Below are 7282 nucleotides of genomic sequence, written 5' to 3' on the forward strand. Positions count from 1 at the left end.
CAACTGATGAGCACCTCCCTAGAATTCCAATCTTTGAAACCTCAAAAAGGCCTGCTATAAGAATTTTTATGCTTTGAGGTACTACAAGCACATAGGGAAAGCTAGGTGGTGCAGAGAGGGAGGTAGGTCTAAAGTCAGGAAGGTCTGGCCTCAGACATTTATAGTTTCAAGACCTTGAACAAGTCACTTAAACTCTTTCCTTACCTGTAAATGGGGACAGTGATAGTACCTGTGAAAGATCCACCTGTGAAAGATAGCCCTGTGACAGATCAAAAAGAGAATCAAAATAAACAATAATTATTAAGTACATAGCAGGTCCTTAATAAACATTAATTCCCTTCCTCCCCACTTTTTCCTCTTTAATTTCCTTCAGGGTCTGCAGACCTAAAAGTGGTGTAGTTGGGTCAAAGTTTTTTCATTGTTAGGCTGTTCTGGCCATAGTTCCAAATTATTTTTGGCATGGCAAACCCATTTCAAAACTCCACCGAGTGCATTAATTAATGTGCATGGTTCCCTATAGCTTCTCTAGCAATTGTCATTTTCATTTCTTTTTTTTAAAGCTTTACCTGCTGAATAGGAGGTAGAAATTCATAGTTGTTTTGATTTGCATTTTTCTAATTGTTAGTGATTTAGAACATTTTTAAATATGGCTATTGATAGCCTGGAATTCTTCCTCTGAAACTTAACTTTTCTCATTCTTTGACCATTTATCAATTAGAAAATGATTCTTTGCTTATTTTTATTATTATTATTTATTTCATTAAATATTGCTCAATATTTTAATCTTTGCTTCATACATATGAATCAGTTTCCTACATATCTTTGAAATGAGATTTGCTGCAAAGATTTTTTTCCCCATCTGCCTGCTTTTCTTTTACTTTTACCTGCATTTGTTTTTGTATGTAGAAATACCTTTTCATGTTGCCCATTGTCATTTCTGTTAATCACTTTATCTCTGATTTGGTATGAACACTTCCTCTATCCATAGATCCAAGGTCATTTCTTCATTGTTCCTCTAATTTGTTTATGATATTATGCTTTATGGGGGAAGGAGGAGAGAAGGGAATAAATGTTTATCTCAGATGTACCATGTATCTGGCACTATGACTCTGTAAGATAGGTGATATGATTAAGTCATATAAGTTTATCTTCTTTTGAGTTTATCTTCTTCAGAGTGAGATGTTTGATCTGTACTTTGTTTCTGCCAGACTGCTTTCTAGTTTTCCCAACAATTTTGGTAGTGAATTCCTGCCCCAATAATTTGGATCTTTGGTTTTATTCCACTCTGGGTTACTGTACTTACTTATTTGCTTTTGTACCACTAATCCATCTCTCTATTATTAATCATATTGTTTTGATGATTACTGCTCAAGGAACTTACATCCTAATGGAGAAGGCTCTGTGTAAGAAATCCATTAAAACTTCATATAGAGAAGATGGAAGGTAAACTTTGCTCAATAAATTGTTCCAGGTGAAAAATTCATCTGTCACTTTGTCACAATATGGGAATGAGCCTCTCAGCTAAACCCTTCTGCAAAAGACAGATATCACTAGATGGGCACTCAAAACTTTTCCATTTAAGTCAGATCTGTTACAGGTTGCTCTCTCTGGCATACCCTTCAAGAACTCAAGGATGTTTCCACTCCAAGATAAGGTATCTAAATTTTTTTTTAATACTATCACTCATGAACCTCCATTCAGTGTGTCCTCTCATATCAATCACCCAGTTAAAATCTCTCCAATACCAAGGGATATTTATTAAAATTAGAATGTATAGAGTAAGAATTCAAATGTAATAATCTTTCAAACCTGGAGACCCTCTCCTCTGCCACCTCAGTTTCTGGGCTGAAACTTAAAGTGTTTGCTTTACCATTTCAGAAAGCAATTTGGAACCATATAATCATATCCTTTGACCTAGCAATATTACTGTTAGGTCTGTATCCCAAAGAGATTAAAGAGAAGAAAATAGGAAAAGGACCTAAATGCACAAAATATTTATATCAACTCTTTTTATGGTGGCAAAGAACTGGAAACTGAAAGAATGCCCATCAATTGGGAAATGGCTGAACAAGTTGTGGTATATGATTATGATAGAATATCATTGTGTTAAATAAGAAATGAGGAGCGGGATACTTGCAGAAAAACCAGGAAAGACATAAACTGATGTAAAATGAAATTAGCAGAACCAGAACATTATGTACAATAGCAATAATAGCAATATTGTATAGTGATCAACTATGAATAGCTTAGCTGTTCTCAGCAACAATGATCCAAGACAATTCTGAAGAACTTATGATGAAAATTCTATCCATCTCCAGAGAAAGAACTGATGGGGTCTGAATGCAAATTGAAGCATATCTTTTTTTACTTTATTATTCTTGGAGGGGATTTATTTGTATTTTCTTTTGCAACATGTTTAATATGGAAATGCTTTGAATGACTGTACAAAAAATAATCTATATTAAATTGTTTGCTCTAGTTTGGGTCAAATAGAAAAAGTGATCCAAAAGGTCAATGAGGGGAAGAATGCTTAAAAAAAACAGAATTGGTCAAATGGAAAAGGAAATACAAAAGCTCTCTGAAAAAAAAAATCTTAAAACATAGAACGGAGCTAAGGGAAGCTGATATCTTTGTGAGAAATCAAGAAACAATAAAAACAAAACCAAAAGAATGAAAAACTAGAAGAAAATGTGAAATATCTCATTAACAAAATAACTGATCTGGAAGACAGATCCCAGAGAGATAATTTTAAAATTATTGGACTACCTGAAGAACTTAGACATCATTTTTTCACGAAATAATCCAGGAAAACTGCCCTGATAGCCCAAAAACAGAGAGTAAAATAGAAATTGAAATAATGTACTGATCACCTCCTGAAAGAGAGCCTAAAGTGAAAATTTGCCAGGAATGTTATAACCAAATTTCAACCTTCAAGTCAAGGAGAAAATATTGCAAGCAGCCAGAGAGAAAAATTCAAATATTGTGGAGCTACAGTCAGGATAACACAAGATTTAGCAGCTTCTACATTAAGGGTTAGTAGGATATGGGATATGATATTCCAAAAGGCAAAAGAGCTTGGATTACAACTAAGCAAAACTGAATATACTCTTTAAGGGGAAAAGATGGACACTCAGTGAAATAAGGGACTTTCAAACTTTCCTGATGAAATGACCAGAACTGAACAGAAAATATGATCTTCAAATACAAGACTCAAGTCAAGCATAAAAAAAAAAAGGTAAACATGAAAGGCAAATCATAAGAGACTTAATGATCTTGAACTGCTTATATTCCTGCATGGGAAGATGATACTGATAGCTCTTATGAACTTTCTCATTTATTAGGGCAGCTAACAAGCATACATTAGACAAAGCACAGGTGGGAGTTGAATTTGAAAATATATTATAAAGATGTAGTTAATGGGAGAGAAAGGAATGCACTGGGAGAAAGGAAAAGAAGTAGAATAGGGTAACTCATTTTACATAAAAGAGGAAAGAAAAAGTTTATGCAGTGGAATGGGAGTGGGGGGAGATAAGGGAGAATGAGTGAACCTCACTCTCATTGGAAGTGGCTTAGAGAGGGAATAACATGCACTTAATTGGGTATAGAAATATATCTTACCCAAGAGGAAAATAGGAGAGGAAAGGGATGGGAGAAAGGGGACAAAGTGAATGAAGGGGTGGGTTGTAGGTAATAGAAAAAGAAGGAAAGAGGGAAGATTGTGGAAAAGGATAGTCACACTTTTGGGGAGGGATTGTGCAAAGAGAGGGAGAATAGAATAGGTGAGGGGGAATAGGATAGAGGTAAATACAGCTAGAAATAGAAACTGTGGGGAAAAAAATATTGAAACAATTTCTCTGATGGACTTATGATAAAATTGCTATCCAATCCAAAGATAAAGTTGATAATATCTGAATACAGACTGAAGCACACTTTTTTTGTTCCCTCACTATATTCTTCTTGAAGTTTCTCTTTCTTTGGGGGTGGGGAGATTATATTTACATTTACAACATAATTATTGTAGTAATATTTTTCATGACTGCACATTTTTAAACTACAGCAAGTAACTTGCTTTCTCAATGGGGAGAGTAGGGTAGGAATAAGGAAATTTGGAACCCAAGATTTTAGAAGAAAATGTTGAAACTTGCATTTTTGCACATAGCTGAGAGAAAAATTTTAAAATAAAATAAACAAAAGTTACAAACTAAAAATTTTTTTTGTTTACATGTAATTGAGAAAAATAAATAAATAAAAATTCAATATAAAGTGATTGCTACAAAACATTCTCCCCCCAAGTTTTTTCTGAGTGTGATGTTTCTTTGGAAGCTGGTTCAATTGACTGCTAGGTTGGGTGAAGTAGGTCACTTTTCAGGTCTGAGTCCTCATTACACAAGCTTAGGTAATTAAGGAGACCTTTGAAGGTTCTCCTGACCTTTAGAAGCTCACAAGGTCATAACTGGTCCATTCCACCTCCAATATTCATTCACCTAAGATCAGAAAAAAATAAACACAACAGAAAGGAAAAATATAGAGACTCCATGCATTCATGGTCACCAAAGTGGAAAAAAAAAAAGGCAGTAAGCAGAATTCTTTCCTCACTTGCCTCCAGGGAAGAGAGAGTTCTCAGAGTAACCTAGTATTTGTATACTCATTCCATCTCAGCAGCCAGTTTAAGAGTTTTTCATTAGCTCAGTAGGACAAAAGGAAAAATATCAGGGAATATCTGTATCTGTTCTAAAACAGGGGAAGGACCCTTCCCTCCTGTATTTCTGAGAGCAGGTTCTCCAAGTCTCCCTGTGAAACAGCAACAAGCAGAGACTATTGTGCACATTCCATAGACCAGGCCCTTGTTGGCCAGGGCCTCCATTTCATCTATTTTCCCATTTTACAGAAGAGAATATTGATGCTCAGGTAGGTTAAGTAACATACCCATAATCATATAATTAGTAAAATGAGGGCCTGAACTCAAAGCCAAGTGAATCAAGAGATGAGAATATTTTCTAAGTCACAAATTAGTGGATTGTTTACATGTAATTGAGAAAAATAAACACAGAAAGCAATAAAGGAGCACTCCACATCCAAGACTACATCCACTTCTCTCTTTTATGAGCCCCCATCTTTCTTCTTCACCTCCATAAGAAGTCAGAAACAAAGGGGACAAAGACCAGTGCCTTCTTAATTCACACCTTACATGGATAATATACTAGCTCATATTTAATGTAACTTCAAAATTTGAGGAGAGTTTACAACAATCTTATGAAAGTACTCATAGCCTCACTTTACCAATGAAGGAACTGGGATTCAGAGAGGCTTACACAGTCAGTTGGTAAGCACCTGAAGCAAGATTTGAACTTAGGACTTCTTTCCTCTAAGTCCAGGGCTCTGGGAGCCCTCAGTATGACCCCATCCCCAAGGGGAACCAAAGTTTTCCCAATGGTAGACCCATCTGAAAAGTTAAGATGACTTCTCCACAGAAGAATGTCCCAATATCTAGCTTCAGACTATAAGGAAAGGATAAAGGAAAGATGAGGTGAGCCCTGAGTCAATGAAGGAGCTAGACAGATTGAAGGACAAAAGGAAAGATCTGTTTTCTGCTCACCCATTAGTCTGGTTTTCTGTGTCCCTCTTTATGTGTTTGCTGTCATGCCTCTGGAAAAAATGACATCCTTGGGATGGTGTTAAGATTGTAAGCCCCTCAAGGTCAGGGTCCATGTCTGTTCCATAGTTTGTGACTCAACAAATGATCCTTGCCTCTTGACTTACCTGACTTTGTGGATGGAATCTTGGGATTCTGACAAATAATGAGATATCTGGGAAGAGCCACAGAATCAGAGAGCTGGAAGGAATGGCAATGGCCATGTGGGAAGTACACTAGACTTAAAAGCCAGGCTCAAATCTTCCCTTTCTCTCTTACTAGTTGCATGCCCACAGTTAAGTGTCTTCATCTCATTGGGCATCGTCTTCATATGTCAAACATTAATAATCATAGTTATGGTAGCTACTTCACAGGGATCATGTATATAAAGTGCATTTCAGACTTCAGAATGTCATTTATTACCTATTCAACCTACCATATACCTGATCTCAAAGCTCCCCTGTAACATTCCAAAGTAGACATCCAATCTTTGTTTGCAAGGAAGTCCCATTCTATTCTGAGACATTTTTCTGATATTGAGTTGAAATAATCTGCTTCTCTATCACTCCCATCCATTGTTCCCATCCATTGCTCCTCATTCTTTCCTCTGAGGGGCAAACAAAACAAATATAATATTTCTTGCACCAGACAGTCCTTCCATTCCTTGGAAATAGCTATCTTAACATGCCTATCTCAATCTCCACCCTTTTCTTTTCTCAGAGCTAACTATCCCCAGAGGCAATGTCACCTAGTGGATAGAGTGCCAGTTTTCTAGTGAGGAAGGTATGGATCTTAATCAGATTCCAAAAGTTACTGTGTGGTCCTGGTCAAGACAATTAGCTACTTTGAGCCTCAGTTTCCCCATCTGGAATATAAGAGGATGGGACTAGATAGTCTCTAAGAACCCTTCCAGCTCAGGTCTTTCAAATTCCTCCAAGATGGTAGATATAATGGCAACCTTCCCATGGAGACTCTCCATAGGAAAGTGTTAAGACTTGGGGGAGGACTGGAGGGAGATAGGAAGGAGAAATTGGATCTAAGGGCAGTGAGGAATAGGGAAAGAGCCTTATCCTGTGACACAGTCCTGGAGGAAAAGCCAAGGGCTACAAAAACAAAAGATTTGGACTGGCAGGGAACAAACCTTGCCCTGTAACATAGGCTAGCACAGAGCCTGAGTCAGAATTATCTGCCACCTCATCCAAATGGAATCCTAAACTCACCCAGAGGACAAAGACCAGTCCAACCCTCCAATTCTAATCTGGCCAGTGTCCATAGCCATCTAACAAATGGGAAGGGGATAAAAGAGGAGGCAGGAGGTGAGAAATGAAGGTTGATAGGACCTATCTGTCTCGCATTTCTAAAGAAACAAAAATAACCGTGCCTATCAGCATTCCTACCTTCTAGTTATCATGAATCTCAGTGTGTCAAGGGATTATATGTGGGTCCATGGGTATGTGAGTGATTAACCTCATGTTTCAAATGAATAAGCAGTGCAACCATAATAAATCCATGCTTCTCCCACCATTAGAATTTATCCATTCTTTGGAATGGGTTGAATAAAGGGCCAGATAAAGAATCTGGCTAATGACCCCTCAAAACTTCTTAGCTTTGTCATGCCTTCTTCCACCCTGGCTTAGAGTTAAAACTGTC

This window comes from Macrotis lagotis, chromosome 1 (genome assembly GCF_037893015.1).
Source record: "Macrotis lagotis isolate mMagLag1 chromosome 1, bilby.v1.9.chrom.fasta, whole genome shotgun sequence".
Classification (NCBI taxonomy): domain Eukaryota; kingdom Metazoa; phylum Chordata; class Mammalia; order Peramelemorphia; family Peramelidae; genus Macrotis; species Macrotis lagotis.